Raw genomic sequence first — 16,462 nt, forward strand, 5'->3', positions numbered from 1 at the left:
CTTCTGCAATGTCATGAAGATAATGTGAAGGATTGTCCTCAATACGCAGAAGTTTGCTTAGCGATGTTTTCAACTCCAACTTCAGTCTCATTGCCTCACCAGACTTCTTAATCAGCATGATAATCCTGCTTTAGACTCCAAGGCACTGATGTTGATGATTAAAAATTATTAATCTGACATGTTTTCTCTGTAATTCATCAAAAATAGACAGTTGGAGGATTAGTTATTTGCAAGGCAGTGTTAAAAACATTAAAAAGTCATAATGGATTCTGCCGCTCGAACGGATGAACCACACAGACCTGTATGTTTAATCCAATCAGCATAACGAAATAAACATAGTACTCTTTTTCTGAGATGAATTTTGATATTGAGTTTAAGATTGCTGACGTTTTATTTTCTTCTATCTAGCTTCAAGATACTTTATTTACTGTACTTTCTGGGCTGTAGAGCGCAACGGTTTTCAATCCACACACACCAAATTTTAGAATAAATAATTATTTGTACATAAATTAATCGCACAGGACCATAAGCCGCATGTACTGTATATACCAGTACGGAAGAGTTTGTAAATGTTTATTTACATACCCCAATTGTTTCTAAGTGCTGCCTGTCACACGGCAGTAAAAAAGTTCCTGAACTTTTGATTCCTGGATCAATAGGTTCCTGTAGAAGTGTGCGGTTTGTGTTTCCTCCGCATTTTACAGTTCAGGTAGTTTAAACAAATTTGACTGATTATGTATGGAGGGGTGGTTTAGTATATTTCTACACTGATACCATGTAAATAAACGGACAATATCAGGTCACAGTTTTTTTTACTAAAAAGTAATTAAATCATATAAAAAGCAATGAAGAACATATGATTTAAAAAATAAAGTGTACCAAATTGTTCATAAAAAATCCGGCTTTTATCCGTGATGTCCAATGGTCCATTTCAGCTGTAAATAACAATATATAAAGAATAAATGTCAGTGTTTATCTCACGCCAACAACACAAACCCATCGGATTTAGCGTTAGCTTGTTAGCATTAGCACTAATATTTGATGTAATTTACCTTCGTTCCACCGTTACTGTCTACTTCTTTCTACATTTATCCAAGTTACGGTAGTCAGAATAGTAAGCAGCTGAGGTCGCCGCTTCGAGTCTGGCTTTGCGTAACGAAGGAAGTTTGTAAAAACTAATAAACAACAATAAACTGCAGATAGTTTAAAGACTACGGCTGAGTAAAAACACTGCAAGATAGTTCCACTGATCAGCGTTCTTCAGCACAAAAATGCCCCACAAAAGTTCCTGCATTTCGAAAGCGCTTCTTCTTTCTTTCAGTTTGTAAGTTTTTTTATCATAAAAATACACAAGAAATAAATAATAAAAAAGTCAAAGCGTAAATTCTGAAGGCGGTCGTGTGTTTGAAGAAGTTTTAGGAACGCCTCCAACTGTGTTCAACCAATCAGCGTTCCTGGTCGCTTGGAAAAGTCCCACCTAGTTAGGAAGAACTCCGAATGGTTCTTGAAGAACTAAATCTACCAAGGTACTTTTTGGTGGAAACACAGGGGGAACTTTATTTTCTCTGGTAATAGGGAAAGTTCCTGAAAAAATTCATGCGGTGCAAAAGGGCCTAATGATTAGGAATGAAAAATACCAGCAATTGTACCTTGTCGATTAATGCTCTTTGTGTGTACATCACTTGTCCATTACTTTCTTTGGACTCATACTGAGCTGACAATACTAGAATAATTTTGTAAAAAGGCAAAAAATATGTGCAAAAGGCACACAAATTAGCATTAAGTACAATGATCGATCAGCCCGCTCAAAATGGATGCATTGCCGGGCACAAAATGGCGCTGCGAGGCACACAATAGGTGGGTGAAACATTTGTACACTAAGACGAGGTTCGTACACTAAAGCATATTTTTATTTTTATTATAGTTCTTAAATCGAAAAGTTTTTACAATAAGAGTTCTGCTCTACTCTCAATCTAAATATGTTATGTTGATAAAATACACAAACAGTTTCTTCCCTTCAAACCTCTCCACCACCATGAGAATGACCAAATGACTGTCAAGGGACTTCAGAGACAGGATTGTAGACCTGTTCAAGACTGGAAAGGACAACAAAACCATCAGCAAGAAGCTTGGTGAAAAAGAGACTATTAGCGCAATAATTCTGGAATGTAATAAATCCATCGCTTTGGCTCTAGACAATTTCAAACACATATCTTTACGATAACCACAAATATAAGTGTTTGTCCGACATGTAGTTATTAATCAGTTGTGGACAGACGAGGCCCGAAAGTGGTATATGCGCTTTTGCAGCACAGCGGGGGAATCCATTTTTGACAAGGAATCAGTTTTTGTCGCAACACGGATAACAGCAAATAATATATTTCACTTACAGTTGTGTCGATGTCACGATCGATAACTCGCCTGCTAATGGCATCATAGCAGTAATAATGAAATGTGTCCTGTTCACTATATCTCCGTGGTGTAAACATATTGTAAGCCACATACATTGGTTTTGGCGATGACTTCCTTGTCTCCCAAGGAAGAGCATCTGATTGGCTCTCGTTCATAACTAACCCCCAGCCCTCTTTCAATGTACGACACAAAGAGCTGTGATTTAATATATATCGAATTTGTCCCACCCATCGACGAGACGAAATTAAATATGATTGGATTTCTTTTCTGTCAAGATTTTTGTCTCGTATTTATACTTAAACTAACATGTTAGTTACTTGTTGTATCGTCTTAGTCAGCATGCCTTTGTATTGATTACTGATTATCTTATTTTTACCTGCTCCGATGTAAATAAATAAATAACCAAAATAAAATAGCTTCCAACCAAGGGTGGGCACAGCTTACTCTGTCCAGGCCCTCCCATGACGCCGGGACTGGTCTGGTTGCAAAGAAATGTTGAATATGAGCCCAACAACACCATCCTATGTCAAATATGGAGGCAGAAATAATCTTCTTTGGGGAAGCTGCTCTGCTTAATTTCTGATTTCTATGCCAACTAACATCAACTTTTAAAGACCTACTGAAACCCACTACTACCGACCACGCAGTCTGATAGTTTATATATCAATGATGAAATCTTAACATTGCAACACATGCCAATACGGCCGGGTTAACTTATAAAGTGCAATTTTAAATTTCCCGCTAAACTTCCGGTTGAAAACGTCTATGTATGATGACGTATGTGCGTGACGTCACTAGATAAACGGAAGTATTGGTACACCTTTGAATCCAATACAAAAAAGCTCTGTTTTCATCTCAAAATTCCACAGTATTCTGGACATCTGTGTTGGTGAATCTTTTGCAATTTGTTTAAAGGCCTACTGAAATGATTTTTTTTTATTTAAACGGGGATAGCAGATCTATTCTATGTGTCATTTTTGATCATTTCGCGATATTGCCATATTTTTGCTGAAAGGATTTAGTATAGAACAACGACGATAAAGATCGCAACTTTTGGTATCTGATAAAAAAAGGCTTGCCCCTACCGGAAGTAGCGTGACGTAGTAAATTGAACATATACGCAAAGTTCCCTATTGTTTACAATGATGGCCGCATGAAGTGAGAGAGATTCGGACCGAGAAAGCGACGATTTCCCCATTAATTTGAGCGACGATGAAGAAAGATTTGTGGATGAGTAAAGTGCAAGTGAAGGACTAGTGGGGAGTGGAAGCGATTCAGATAGGGAAGATGCTGTGAGAGCCGGGGGTGACCTGATATTCAGCTGGAAATGACTAAAACAGTAAATAAACACAAGACATATATATACTCTATTAGCCACAACACAACCAGGCTTATATCTAATATGCCACAAATTAATCCCACATAAAAACACCTAGGTGTTTGTTATGCTAGCTCCTAGCTACTAGCTACTAGCTCGAGGTAGTTATAGCTCGAGCGGGTAATATGGACGGGATCCTGTATATATAACCAGCCAATACAATTCAAACACCTGCACAACACACACACTCACTCAGCCCAAAGAACCGTTCACCTAACCCAAGGTTCATAAAGCTTATATATTTAACCAAAGTTACGTACATGACACGCACGTACGGGCAAGCAATCAAATGTTTGGAAGCTGATATTCAGCTAGGAATGACTACAACAGTAAATAAACACAAGACATATATATACTCTATTAGCCACAACACAACCAGGCTTATATTTAATATGCCACAAATTAATGCCACAAATTAATCCTAGCTCCTAGCTACTAGCTACTAGCTACTAGCTCGAGCTAGTCATAGCAAGCGATCAAATGTTTGGAAGCGTACTCACGGTATCGCGTCTGCGTCTGTTAACGAAGTCAAAGTCCTCCTGGTAAGAGTCTCTGTTGTCCGAGTTCTTCGATCTTGACTGCATCTTTCGGGAATGTAAACAATGAAACACCGACTATGTTGTGTTGCTGACTTCCCTCGCAAAATACTCCGCTTCGCACCAACTTTCATTTTTTGCTTGCTCAGCTTCTTTCTCCATAATGCAATGAACAAATTGCAACAGATTCACCAACACAGATGTCCAGAATACATCCAGAATGAGATGAAAACAGCTATTTCGTATTGGCTTCAATGGGGAAACCATACCTGTGTTCTACTGGCTACGTCACGTGCATACGTCCTCCTCAGAAGCGTTTTGAACCGGAAGTTCCCCGGGAAATTTAAAATTGCACTTTATAAGTTAACCCGGCCGTATTGGCATGTGTTGCAATGTTAAGATTTCATTGATATATAAACTATCAGACTGTGTGGTCGGTAGTAGTGGGTTTCAGTAGGCCTTTAATGAACAATGAAGACTGCAAAGAAGAAAGTTGTAGGTGGGATCGGTGTATTAGCGGCTGGCTGTAGCAACACAACCAGGAGGACTTACTTGGATAGCAGACGCGCTAGCCGACGCTAGCCGCCGACCGCACGGATGATCGGGTGAAGTCCTTCGTCCTTCCGTCGATCGCTGGAACGCAGGTGAGCACGGGTGTTGATGAGCAGATGAGGGCTGGCTGGCGTAGGTGGAGCGCTAATGTTTTTATCATAGCTCTGTGAGGTCCCGTTGCTAAGTTAGCTTCAATGGCGTCGTTAGCAACAGCATTGTTAATCTTCGCCAAGCTGGAATGCATTAACCGTGTAGTTACATGTCCATGGTTTAATAGTATTGTTGATTTTCTGTCTATCCTTCCAGTCAGGGGTTTATTTGTTTTGTTTATATCTGCATTTGAGCCCGGTGCTATCACGTTAGCTCCGTAGCTAAAGTGTTTCGCCGATGTATTGTCGTGGAGATAAAAGTCACTGTGAATGTCCATTTCGCGTTGTCGACTCTCATTTTCAAGAGGATATAGTATCCGAGGTGGTTTAAAATACAAATCCGTGATCCACAATAGAAAAAGGAGAAAGTGTGGAATCCAATGAACCCTTGTACCTAAGTTACGGTCAGAGCGAAAAAAGATATGTCCTGCACTGCATTCTAGTCCTTCACTCTCACTTTCCTCATCCACGAATCTTTCATCCTCGCTCAAAATAATGGGGTAATCGTCGCTTTCTCGGTCCGAATCTCCCTCACTGCTGGTGTAAACAATAGGGAAATGTGAGCAGCACTCCAGCTTGTGACGTCACGCTACTTCCGGTAGGGGCAAGGCTTTTTTTTATCAGCGACCAAAAGTTGCGAACTTTATCGTCGATGTTCTCTACTAAATCCTTTCAGCAAAAATATGGCAATATCGCGAAATGATCTAGTATGACACATAGAATGGATCTGCTATCCCCGTTTAAATAAAAAAAATTCATTTCAGTAGGCCTTTAAAACACTTTTGCATTGGATTTACTTCAAAGACAAATTCATTTATTATTATTAATGTTTTTATTATTATTATTATTAATGTTATTATTATTATTATCATTATTATTAATGTTATTGTCCATGGATGTTTTTACAATCTCTATGTTAAACTACTATACAAAAAACTACTCTACTATACTACTATACTATACTATACTACTATACTATAAACTACTGTATACTATACACATTTTGGACCGTTCATATCTGTGTAAGGGGCTAAACTTACTGAACCAATAACGTAACGTTATACGTGTGGGTTATTACATGGATGTGGGTTTAGATCCGAGGACGTCCTTGTGGATTGAAAAGCCTTTTGAGGCCTTTGTAATTAAGGGCTATATAAATAAATGTTGATTTATTGATGATTGATTGATTGATTATATTTATGCTCCTATAGGGCGTTAATTGTCGAACCTGTCGGAAACAGAGTGATAACATTCATGTGTTGTTCTTTGTCTCGCTATCCACACCTCTTTAGTGTCAATTGCCACCTATTGCTGCAATCAGAGAGCTGTTTGCTGTGATTATAATATTGCGGTGGAACACTGCTTGTCCAAAACATCAAACAAAGACAAAATGCAACATTGTGTTAATCACAAGTCATTGTGCTCATTGTTTTTTGCACTCACCACTTGGGTCACCTTGCGATTTGACACTGACAAACATGTACAAAAATACTTTAAAAGCATTGGAAGGGAATGGTTGTATTCAGTTAACTACTTATGTGCTGTGTTAAAGCTGTTTTAGAGGGCTTTAAAGGCTACAAAGGTGACTCCAATTAGCCGCATCATCCAAGTGTTTTTTTTAACCTCTTTAACCCACCCCGGAAAAAAAAGACATGTGTGTTCTTGTCTCTCATATTGATTGTAAACCAAAACAAGTGCAGTACCCTTTTAATACTTTTCCTTAAAAAGTCAAAATTTGTGCTAAAATCTGTCCTTTGTTTTATTTTTATCAGACATTGACGCTGTCATGTCATGATGGCAAAAAAAAAAAAAAGTCTATCTTTGAATTTGGAGATATTGTTGAACTGGGGAAGCAAGGTGTGTTGCAACACCTTCAAAATAATAATATTGATAATGAATTACAATATTTACCTCTATTATCAACATTACGATTGCGTCAAATGCAACAATACATAAATGTAATGAATAATTGGATAACAAAAGAAGGGAGGAAGACAAAGGCGTGGACAATATTAACCTTTCACATTTTTATGCTAAAGGTAGAATAAGCTTTAGCAATGTGCCGTGTTTTGGGTGTGTATTTGTATGCATGCGATTGTGTATACTTGTATGTACGAATATGTTTGCTGAAGCGTGATTGTATGCATGAGTGTATATATGTATGAATGTATGTGTGCATTAGTATGTATGTATATATGTGTGTATGTATGTAGGTATGTGCGTATGTATATACTGTATGTATGTATGTATCTATGAATGTATGTGTGTATTTATGTATGTTTGTACAAATGTAGAAATGCATGTATGACATACATACATACATACCTACATATGCACATACAGTATGTACGTTTGTATGTGGGACACACATACCTACATATGTACATACAGTATGTATGTTTGTATGTATGACATATATATATATACCTACATATGCACATGTAGAATGTACGTTTGTATGTATGTACGTCTGTATGTACAGTATATTTGTCTTCCAGTATGTGCGAGTACCATAGCACGGCTCCAGTCTCCCAGACAGTCCCACCCAAAGCAACAGCACAGGAAACAAGGGACCACCGTGCCTCCCACTAACAGACGCGCCCAGCCGAGGACAAGGCACGGGAGAAGCAGGAGACAACCAGCCCCCAAGCCATCAAGAGACCACAACCTACATAGGCAGAAGGAAGACGGGACACCCTGCTTCGAGGGGCCCAAGGACTCCCCGCAGCCAGAAGGGAAAACCACCCCGCCCCACCAGCGATCGGACCCATACGATACAAACATATATCTCAGGCAACACCCTGAGACAGAGGTAGTGCATCCTAAAGACCGGACACCCACACCCACAAAAACAATCTGGTGTATGCTATCCAGTGTAAAGATGAATGCTCTGATTCATAAATTGGGGTAACAAAACAACCAGTAAGCTGACGCATGCCACAGCGGAGACGGGGAAACTCTTCAGGCCAAGACTCAGATGTCTACCTGCATCTCAGGGAGAAACAGCACTCCTTTTGAGAACAAAAATGTACAGATTCTGGACAGGGAGGACAGATGGTATGAAAGAGGAGTGAGGGAAGCCATTTATGTCAAGGTTGAAAAACCATCCCTGAACAGAGGAGGTGGTCCGGAACGCCACCTGACTCCCACATACAACACGGTCCTTTCAACCATTCCTAAAAGACTCATCAATTTAGCCTCCAACAAATAACAGGAATTAGAAACACCTTCTGTAAACACAATTCCATCTGTGCCGTTTGTTTACAACTGAATGAAATTTCAACGTAGGGTATTCTGACTATTTTGGACTGGTAGTAGTTGGCGCTCCCTCTAAAGCAGGGGTCCCCAAACTTTTTGACTCGGGGGCCACATTTGGTTAATAAAATTTGGCTGTATATATATATATATATATATATATATATATATATATATATATATATATATATATATATATATATATATATATATATATATATATATATATATATATATATACATTGTCTTTATAATCCGTTTTGTCATTTAACATCAATTAACATTGATGTTCATCAACATTTAACATTGTCACAATATCGATTGGAAAATTTATTTTTAGACAATATGATTTGCCTGAGCGGCTAGGAGACACCAAGAGTAACAAGCGGTAGAAAATGGAGTAGAAAGAAAAGATTTAAAAAAAAAATAATAATAATAATAATAATTTAACTTAGGACTTCCTGTGGGCCGGATTTTGGATGCTGGGGGGCCGGATCCGGCCCGCGGGCCGTAGTTTGGGGACTTCTGCTCTAAAGAGAAAAGGTTAGTTGGTTGAAGTTTATTTCAAATATCTATACATTTTATATATGAGTAAATCGTGTTGTCACACACCATTTTTGACACAGCAGTTTCGCTACATTTACCAACACCCATCTGCTCTACGCAATGACTGCAGAGCAGGCAGCGATCCAGCCCCCCGAACCCACCGTCCACCGAGAGCCAGGCGATCCAGCCCTCTCTGACAGGGACAACCCCTGACAAGCCCGCACCTTGACAACGGCATGACATCGGGCGTGAAGAGCGACACAGCAGAGTGCGGGTTACAGACGGCAGAGTGCACCCGCTCGACACCACACAGCCCCCCAACCCCGCCGCAAGGGTGAGTGACGACACCGCCCCCCACTGTAAATCCTTGCCCCTCCAGAGCCACAGTGGCACACCACCCACGACAATCGCGACGACACACATGCCGCCCAGACACCAACTCCCTCAACCCCGGGAACTGCCGTAACCATTCCAACCCACCCGAAGAGGCTAGCATCACGCAGAGGTCCAAGGGCAGCGCCACAGGCCCCGCCACCAACAAAAGTAGGCCCTGCCTTGGCAATCCCAGAGAGCCGGACAGGGGCGCCGAAAAGGGGGGGTAAAGGAGACAGATTCTAGGGGCCCATGATGGAGGGGGGCCCAGAGAGGCCCCTAATGATGATGAAATTATCATACAGAAAAAATAATGACACTAAGTTATTAACTAACATATAATCACACATGTTTTATTTTCCATGTCCTGGTAACAATACCTTTATTTGTTTTGGAAGCATCAACACCTGCAGGGCCCTCCCTCCCCCCCCCCCCCCCCCCCCCCCCCCTCTATTTACGTAAAATGGTTCAGTCCGACTGGATCAGCTGCAGGTAGAGCACCGGCGATTCGTCACAGTCAGACAGCGCCACAGCGGCAAAGGAGGAGACAGCAGTATGCCTCAAAAATCAGGCAGCCAAAAAAGAAAGGAAAAGAAAATAAGAGAGGAGAAGGAGTTGAAGGGTCAACAATATGCCACCCAATATTTCCAAAAAAAGGTGGGTTTGTTAGTTGTGGTGGAAAGTTATGCATATTAACTTTGTCCCTGTCTGTGGTAATAAGCTAGCTCACTTTTCTCACCATGTTAGCTCAAGAAAACTCTGGATTTTTACATTTTACTGCTATTTTAGTTAAATAATCAATCCAGTCAAACATTTATCAAGCTGTTCTTATTCAATAATAGTTGATCTCCCCTCTGTCAAAATGATGCCTCATTCTGAACAGAGTCAAGTGCACCACCAGCAGCAGAAAATACCATTACTCAAAAATACCATTAAAATGCATAATTGTATGTAAAATAGCATCAAAAAATGTTGCCGCTGTGTTGGGGGCCCTGTAAAGATTATTTTCATGGGGCCCAAAATCCCTAGCGGCGTCCCTGGAGCCGGACATATCAGACTAGAAAGGGAGTTGATCCGGACCATCTTCTGGTTTTAGGATTTTTCAAAAGGTTTCAGCTCGACATCTTCCAGGACACTTTAAATGCATATGCATCCCATAATAGTTAGCGCTTTCTTTAAGTGGGCATGGCTTTGTCTGCTCTCCAAAATCAGAGTTTGCTAGTAGGTATGTAACGATAAAAAGTATAATTGTACATTTAAACCGCGGTAAAACTTACGACTGTTAGTATTATCGTTTTTAATTAAAATTATCGTAAAACCGTGACTGGCAACTGCACTTTGATAAACTAATGGACCGGTAATACTGGAGGAACAAGCTAGCACTAGTTAGCTTAAATGCTAACATGAATACAAGAGAAATTAATATCTTTCACTGGAAAACTCACAATCTCACGAAGTATATATTTGTAACTTCTAGTCAAAACATCTAAACAAACTTCACAATCCCCTGAATGGTAATTTTTCAGTGAGACATTACAACTCGTTTTTAGACAATACTTCTTCTGAGCATCGTAAGTTGCTGAGGCTTCCAGGCGTGTGTCAGAGGGAGCATTTCTGCAAAGCGCTTATTGAGGCTGGTTTAATGTAGGGGAGGAGCTGGAATTGATGACGTGTGAAGCCTCGCTGCCCGGCCGTGTCACGGGACCACTTTGGGACGCAGGATAATTCCCTGGTAGGGTAATGGTCTGTGCCTTTGTCTTTTGTGCCACATGACGTGGGTTCGATTATCAGCAGTAGGCAGTATTATTTAATGTCAGCAATTGTCTTACAAAAATATTTTCGCTCCATACTTGGTGGTGGTCAGCTACTAAACCAGCTACAGTTGCCCCTGGAGTAGACTGACCCTTTTATGGCTGCCACCACTGTAGAACAAGGTGACCCCCCTGTGCTACCCATGAAAAAAAAGTCTGGACACTCCCACTGCCGCCCTCATCTGTTCACAGCTGGCAGCCATGGAGAGCAGTGGTTCTCTCTCCTCATTACAGTCTTTAAATTTAGATGTTTGTGTCCTTGAGACTGCAAGTTTGTCTTTTTTTAGTGCCAAGTTAATGACTATTTTATTTCATCTTTTTGATACCGTACATGGTTGAGCATTTAATGTGTGTCTGTTGTGAGTAATTACTGTTACCATATCTACCACTTTGGATGTGTATTTCACTGTATTGCTTCTAAATTGATGAATGTATTACCAGTGGACCCTGTAAATCAGGTGGTGGTGATGCAATCACTGACTAGCCATACCCTTAGCTTGTTCACAGCCAATGGTGCGTTCACTGAACACACACATTTTCAGTACTCTACGAAAATGATCACAAATGACAGTATTTATCTTCTAATGAACTATTTGAATTTATACACTGGTCATTCTAAATAATCTTAATTTTCATTGGAAAGAAAAAATTAATCTGTGTTTTAGATGGATTCCATTGTTTGTTTGATTACCAATTGTATTTTATTTCGGTTTTGTAGAACTATACAGATAAATGGCCTACAGTTCTGTACATGAGGGGGTGTCATATTGAGTCTGGCTACCAAAATGTATTTCGATACTTTTCGGTACTTTTCTAAATAAAGGGGACCACAAAAAATTGCATTATTGGCTTTATTTTTTACAAAAAACCTTACGGTACATTGAACGTATGTTTCTTATTGCAAGTTTATCCTTAAATAAAATTGTGAACATACTAGACAACTTGTTTTTTAGTAGTAAGTAAGCAAACAAAGACTCCTAATTAGTCTGCTGACATATGCAGTAACATCATTTATCATTCTATTATTTTGTCAAAATTATGAGGGACTAGTGATAATGTTCGAAACCGGTTCTCCCGGTTGTTCAATAAGAAAAGAACTGATTCCATGGACTCAAATCCCTTTTTGAGAACTGGTTCCCGTTATCGAGGCCACTATAGTAAAGAAAAATAGTTGGTTCTTTATTCGAATCCCTGGGAACGAATCCCGTCCCACAGGAAATGCCCTGTGGGACATCACAGGAAATGACGTAGCTCAGTCATTAGGTGGCAGATACAGAAAGTAGCAAAAACAATGGACCGGAAAAAACTCCTCAAGGCATGGCTTCATTTTACAAAAAAATACGACGAGGAAATGGCAATATGCAATTATTTCCAGGCTTCGCTCTCATGTAAGGGGGGGAAGTACAACAAGCATGTTGAAACATGTTCAGGCCGCACATAACCGGAACGTTCGAGAACCTTGTTGTGTCTTTGACACGTGGGGAAGCAGCGACAGAGATGACGAAGCACGCCCCTCTTCCTCTGCTTCAACCTGCAGCCCCAGTTCCAGTGATAGTTGCCGGTGAGTAACTAACGTTAACTGTTGCAGGTTAATTTCCATATTTGCTCACTTGTAACCTTTAGGCTAAAATAACGTTACCTCTTATGTCAACCAGGACTGCAGTAATGTTAGCTAGACTAACGTTACCTAAGCATAGTCAGTGGCTAACGGTAACGTTAACGTTAGCCTTTTTGTATGTGTCTTATAACGTTAACGTTATCTTGTAGCCTACACCACTCCAGAGTTTGCAGGTCTGTCTAATAAACTAGTGCTTTCTTTCTTTCTTTAGTTTATTTCGTACATGAACACACTTACAGCATAACACATCACAGTTTCATATAATTTTCACTTTACGTCATAATCCTACCCCTTTCCCACTTCAGAGCGTTTACAAATACATCATTTACTGACCTTTTTCTAATAAAATAACATCTGTGAATTAGTATATACAACAGTTGTGTAATATGTAATTAATTAATTCAGTCATTATTAATATACTGAGATGAAGAATATCTTATTTTCAATAAGGTTGAAAGTATTTCTCATAATTCTTCTTTGTACTTTGAAAGCACTATTAATTTGAACAACCTCTTAAAGTGGATCATACCGTTCAATGTTTAACTTCATTACTTAATCCATTCCATCATTTAATTCCACATACTAATGCTAAAGACGTAATAACAGACACCCTAGTCTTCACATTCAGCTAATTTCCCACCTAATTCTATGCTGTGTCTGTCCCTCATTTTCCCTCCAGGACAAGGACGTGCAGTCATTCCTGGAGGAGGCCACACTGATGGACCCCAGAAGGTTTAGATACAGACTGGAGGAGGACGTCGTCAAACCTATCGGTGTGTCCAAGCTAATTCCACGCCAAGTGAATGTGTTTTTTCCACCGTTGGCGGATCAGACTTGATCCTGAAAAAGCAGACATGCTAATTTTTTGGAAGAATAATTGTTGATTGATGACTGTGGCGTTCTTAGTGTCATAGTGTGTGTAGTTACTATGTTCCGATAGCAGCAGAAGTGCACTTTTTGGAGAGCTGCAATATTTTCAGTTACATAAATGATGATGGAAACACAAAGGCTGATCTTTACTGCGAATGTAGCAATAAATCAATTAATCTATACTTACGTTTGTGTTCCAGCAAAGAAAGTCCAGATATGTAAATATATACAGTAACACAAAAACAACCTGTCTCTGTGATCACTATAGGTGTATAAATAATAATATAGTGTTAAATAAAATCAGTCCCTTGGGCACAAAACTGAAAATAATACAGCGTTCCAAAAAGTGCACTTCTGCTGCTATTTGACATAACTGTTTGTTATGATGCTTTGACATTTTTGCACTTTATTTCTTTATTGAAAGAAAATTCTATGAAGAGAAAAGTTCTTTGCAAATGTGGATACAATGCTAAAAAAATGAAAAGTTAAAGCTAAAAAAAGAAATACACTTTGAGTTAACATTATTTCCTTATATGGGGAAAGATGTTATGAGCTAGGGAATATAACAACTACACTACCCAGCATGCAACGGGAGTGACGAGCATGCGCGGTAGCCCCGAAAAGTGTTGTTGCATATCGTCACCCGGCAGCTAAGAAGGAGCACGCTGTGAAAGTAAACGTCAAGAACTCAGCCAACACGCCTCGTCTGCATTATTTATAATTAGACAGACAACACATATACAGTGTGATTTGGTTTTGTTTACAAGGAAAGAAAAACGAAAGTTAAAAAAGGGAGATGTCATATATGTATGTGCTGCGGTTGCTTTAAGAACGTTGTGACAGCTGCCGTAAAGGAGGTACGTTGCTAGCCTGGTTTCTATGTTTCCGGTTGGTCGTAAAAGTGTTCTTCATGTGTTTGTACCCTGCTCAAATCGCTCAGTAAAGTTATTCATTGGATTATACCTTTTGTTTTGAACTTTATTACACCTTGGAGCGCTTTTTCCCGTCCATTTTTTCCTGCTTTCGCTATCTGCGCCTAATGACTGAGCTACGTGACGCCATTTCTTGTGATGTCACACGGAGAATTTCTGGTCGGGACGGGATTCGTTCCCAGGGATTCGAATAAAGAACCAACTCTCTTTCTTTACTATAGTGGTCTCGATAACGGGTACCGGTTCTCAAAAAGGGATTCGAGTCCGAGGACTCGGTTCTTTTCTTATTGAACAACCGAGAAAACCGGTTTCGAGTATCATCCCTAGGTACTATACTAATACCGGTACCGTACAACCCTATTATTTATATATATAGATAGATAGTACTTTATTGATTCCTTCAGGAGAGTTCCCTCAGGATATATATATATATATATATGTATATATATATATATATATATATATATATATATATATATATATATATATATATATATATATATATATATATATATATATATATATATATATATATATATATATATATATGTATTATGGGGAATGGCTGCCAGATTCATTTTCTGCAAACTTGAAATTTCTGTTATCTGGGTGCTATGTGTCCTTCAAGTTCATGCGCCTTTTCAGAAGTAGATAATATCTACACAATACCAAACCCTACCTCATTATAGACTGCTTATTGTGTTGTTAAAACAGGCGAATGACAATTTATTTAAGAACAAAATACAAGTCTGAATTACTTTTAGTACAGAGGCGTATATGCTCTACCTTCGGGACAATTGTTATACACAATCCCAAAACATAAATCATTCATAAGGCTCCTTTAACATTTGCTGTAAGAAAAAGCTTAAAACTGCACTGTGATCAATATTTATACAGGCATGGTCTCAAATGACCGTGAGTAGTATGAGAGGATCCTGACTCTGCAGCTTTCTCAAAGCTACTATAGATCGTGTCTGGGTCAATCTGATTTTTTTTTTAGTTCACAAACTAGTTTTAAAGTGCGACTCCCACCGGTGTGATCGATATTGTATCCAGTCACAGCAGGCATTCCGCTCAAAAGCTCTTGTAGCCCCTAAGCTCTACCAGACTCAAAAAGTAAGCGCACAAAAGTAAGTTTGCGTCTGCAGAAAACTACATTCAGTTTATTTCAAATGAAACATTTCTAAGGATGTCAAAAGTGTACACCAGTGGTGCACACACTTTTTCAGCAGGCGGGCTACTTATTAAAGGGCAAAATCGAGGTGATCTACCTTATATATGTATATGTGTGTGCGTGTGTGTGTGTGTGTGTGTGGGTGTGTATAAATATGGTAACACTTTATTTTAAGGTACACTTATTCACCATTAATTAGTTGCTTATTAACATGCAAATTAGTAACATATTGGCTCATTATTTGCATTTGCACTTATTAATGCCTTATTCTGCATGGCCGTATTATACTAGCAGTAAGCCATTAACTAAGAGTCTTCACTAACCCTAACACCCAACCCCAACCCCAACCGTAACCCTAACCCTATGTTAATAAGCAACTAATTAATGGTGAATATGTTCCCCATACTAAAGTGTTACCATATATATATATATATATATATATATATATATATAATTTATATAATTTATATATATATATATTAGGGTAGTCAAGTGGTTACTTTTTAATATGATTAATCACACTCTTGAACTGTGATTAATCATGATTAATCACATATATATAATTATATATAATTATTTGCTTGCATAAATAACATTTGGTTAGGAAAAAAAACCCTAGTATTTAAATACAAATGCAATTTGGTAGTCAGACTGTCATACAGGGACGTTTTTTTAATATATATATATATATATATATATATATATATATTTAGCAAACTAGGTACAGATGTTAATGTAATAAAGACAGACATAAAAAGTGTACTGAGTGCACCATTTGCATTTACTCTTTCTTAGTTTAACCAGTTGTTTAAACAAATGCAAGCCTTTTTTGATTTTGTTGGCGATGATGGAATGGA

Source organism: Entelurus aequoreus, linkage group LG08, assembly GCF_033978785.1.
Source record: "Entelurus aequoreus isolate RoL-2023_Sb linkage group LG08, RoL_Eaeq_v1.1, whole genome shotgun sequence".
Lineage (NCBI taxonomy): Eukaryota > Metazoa > Chordata > Actinopteri > Syngnathiformes > Syngnathidae > Entelurus > Entelurus aequoreus.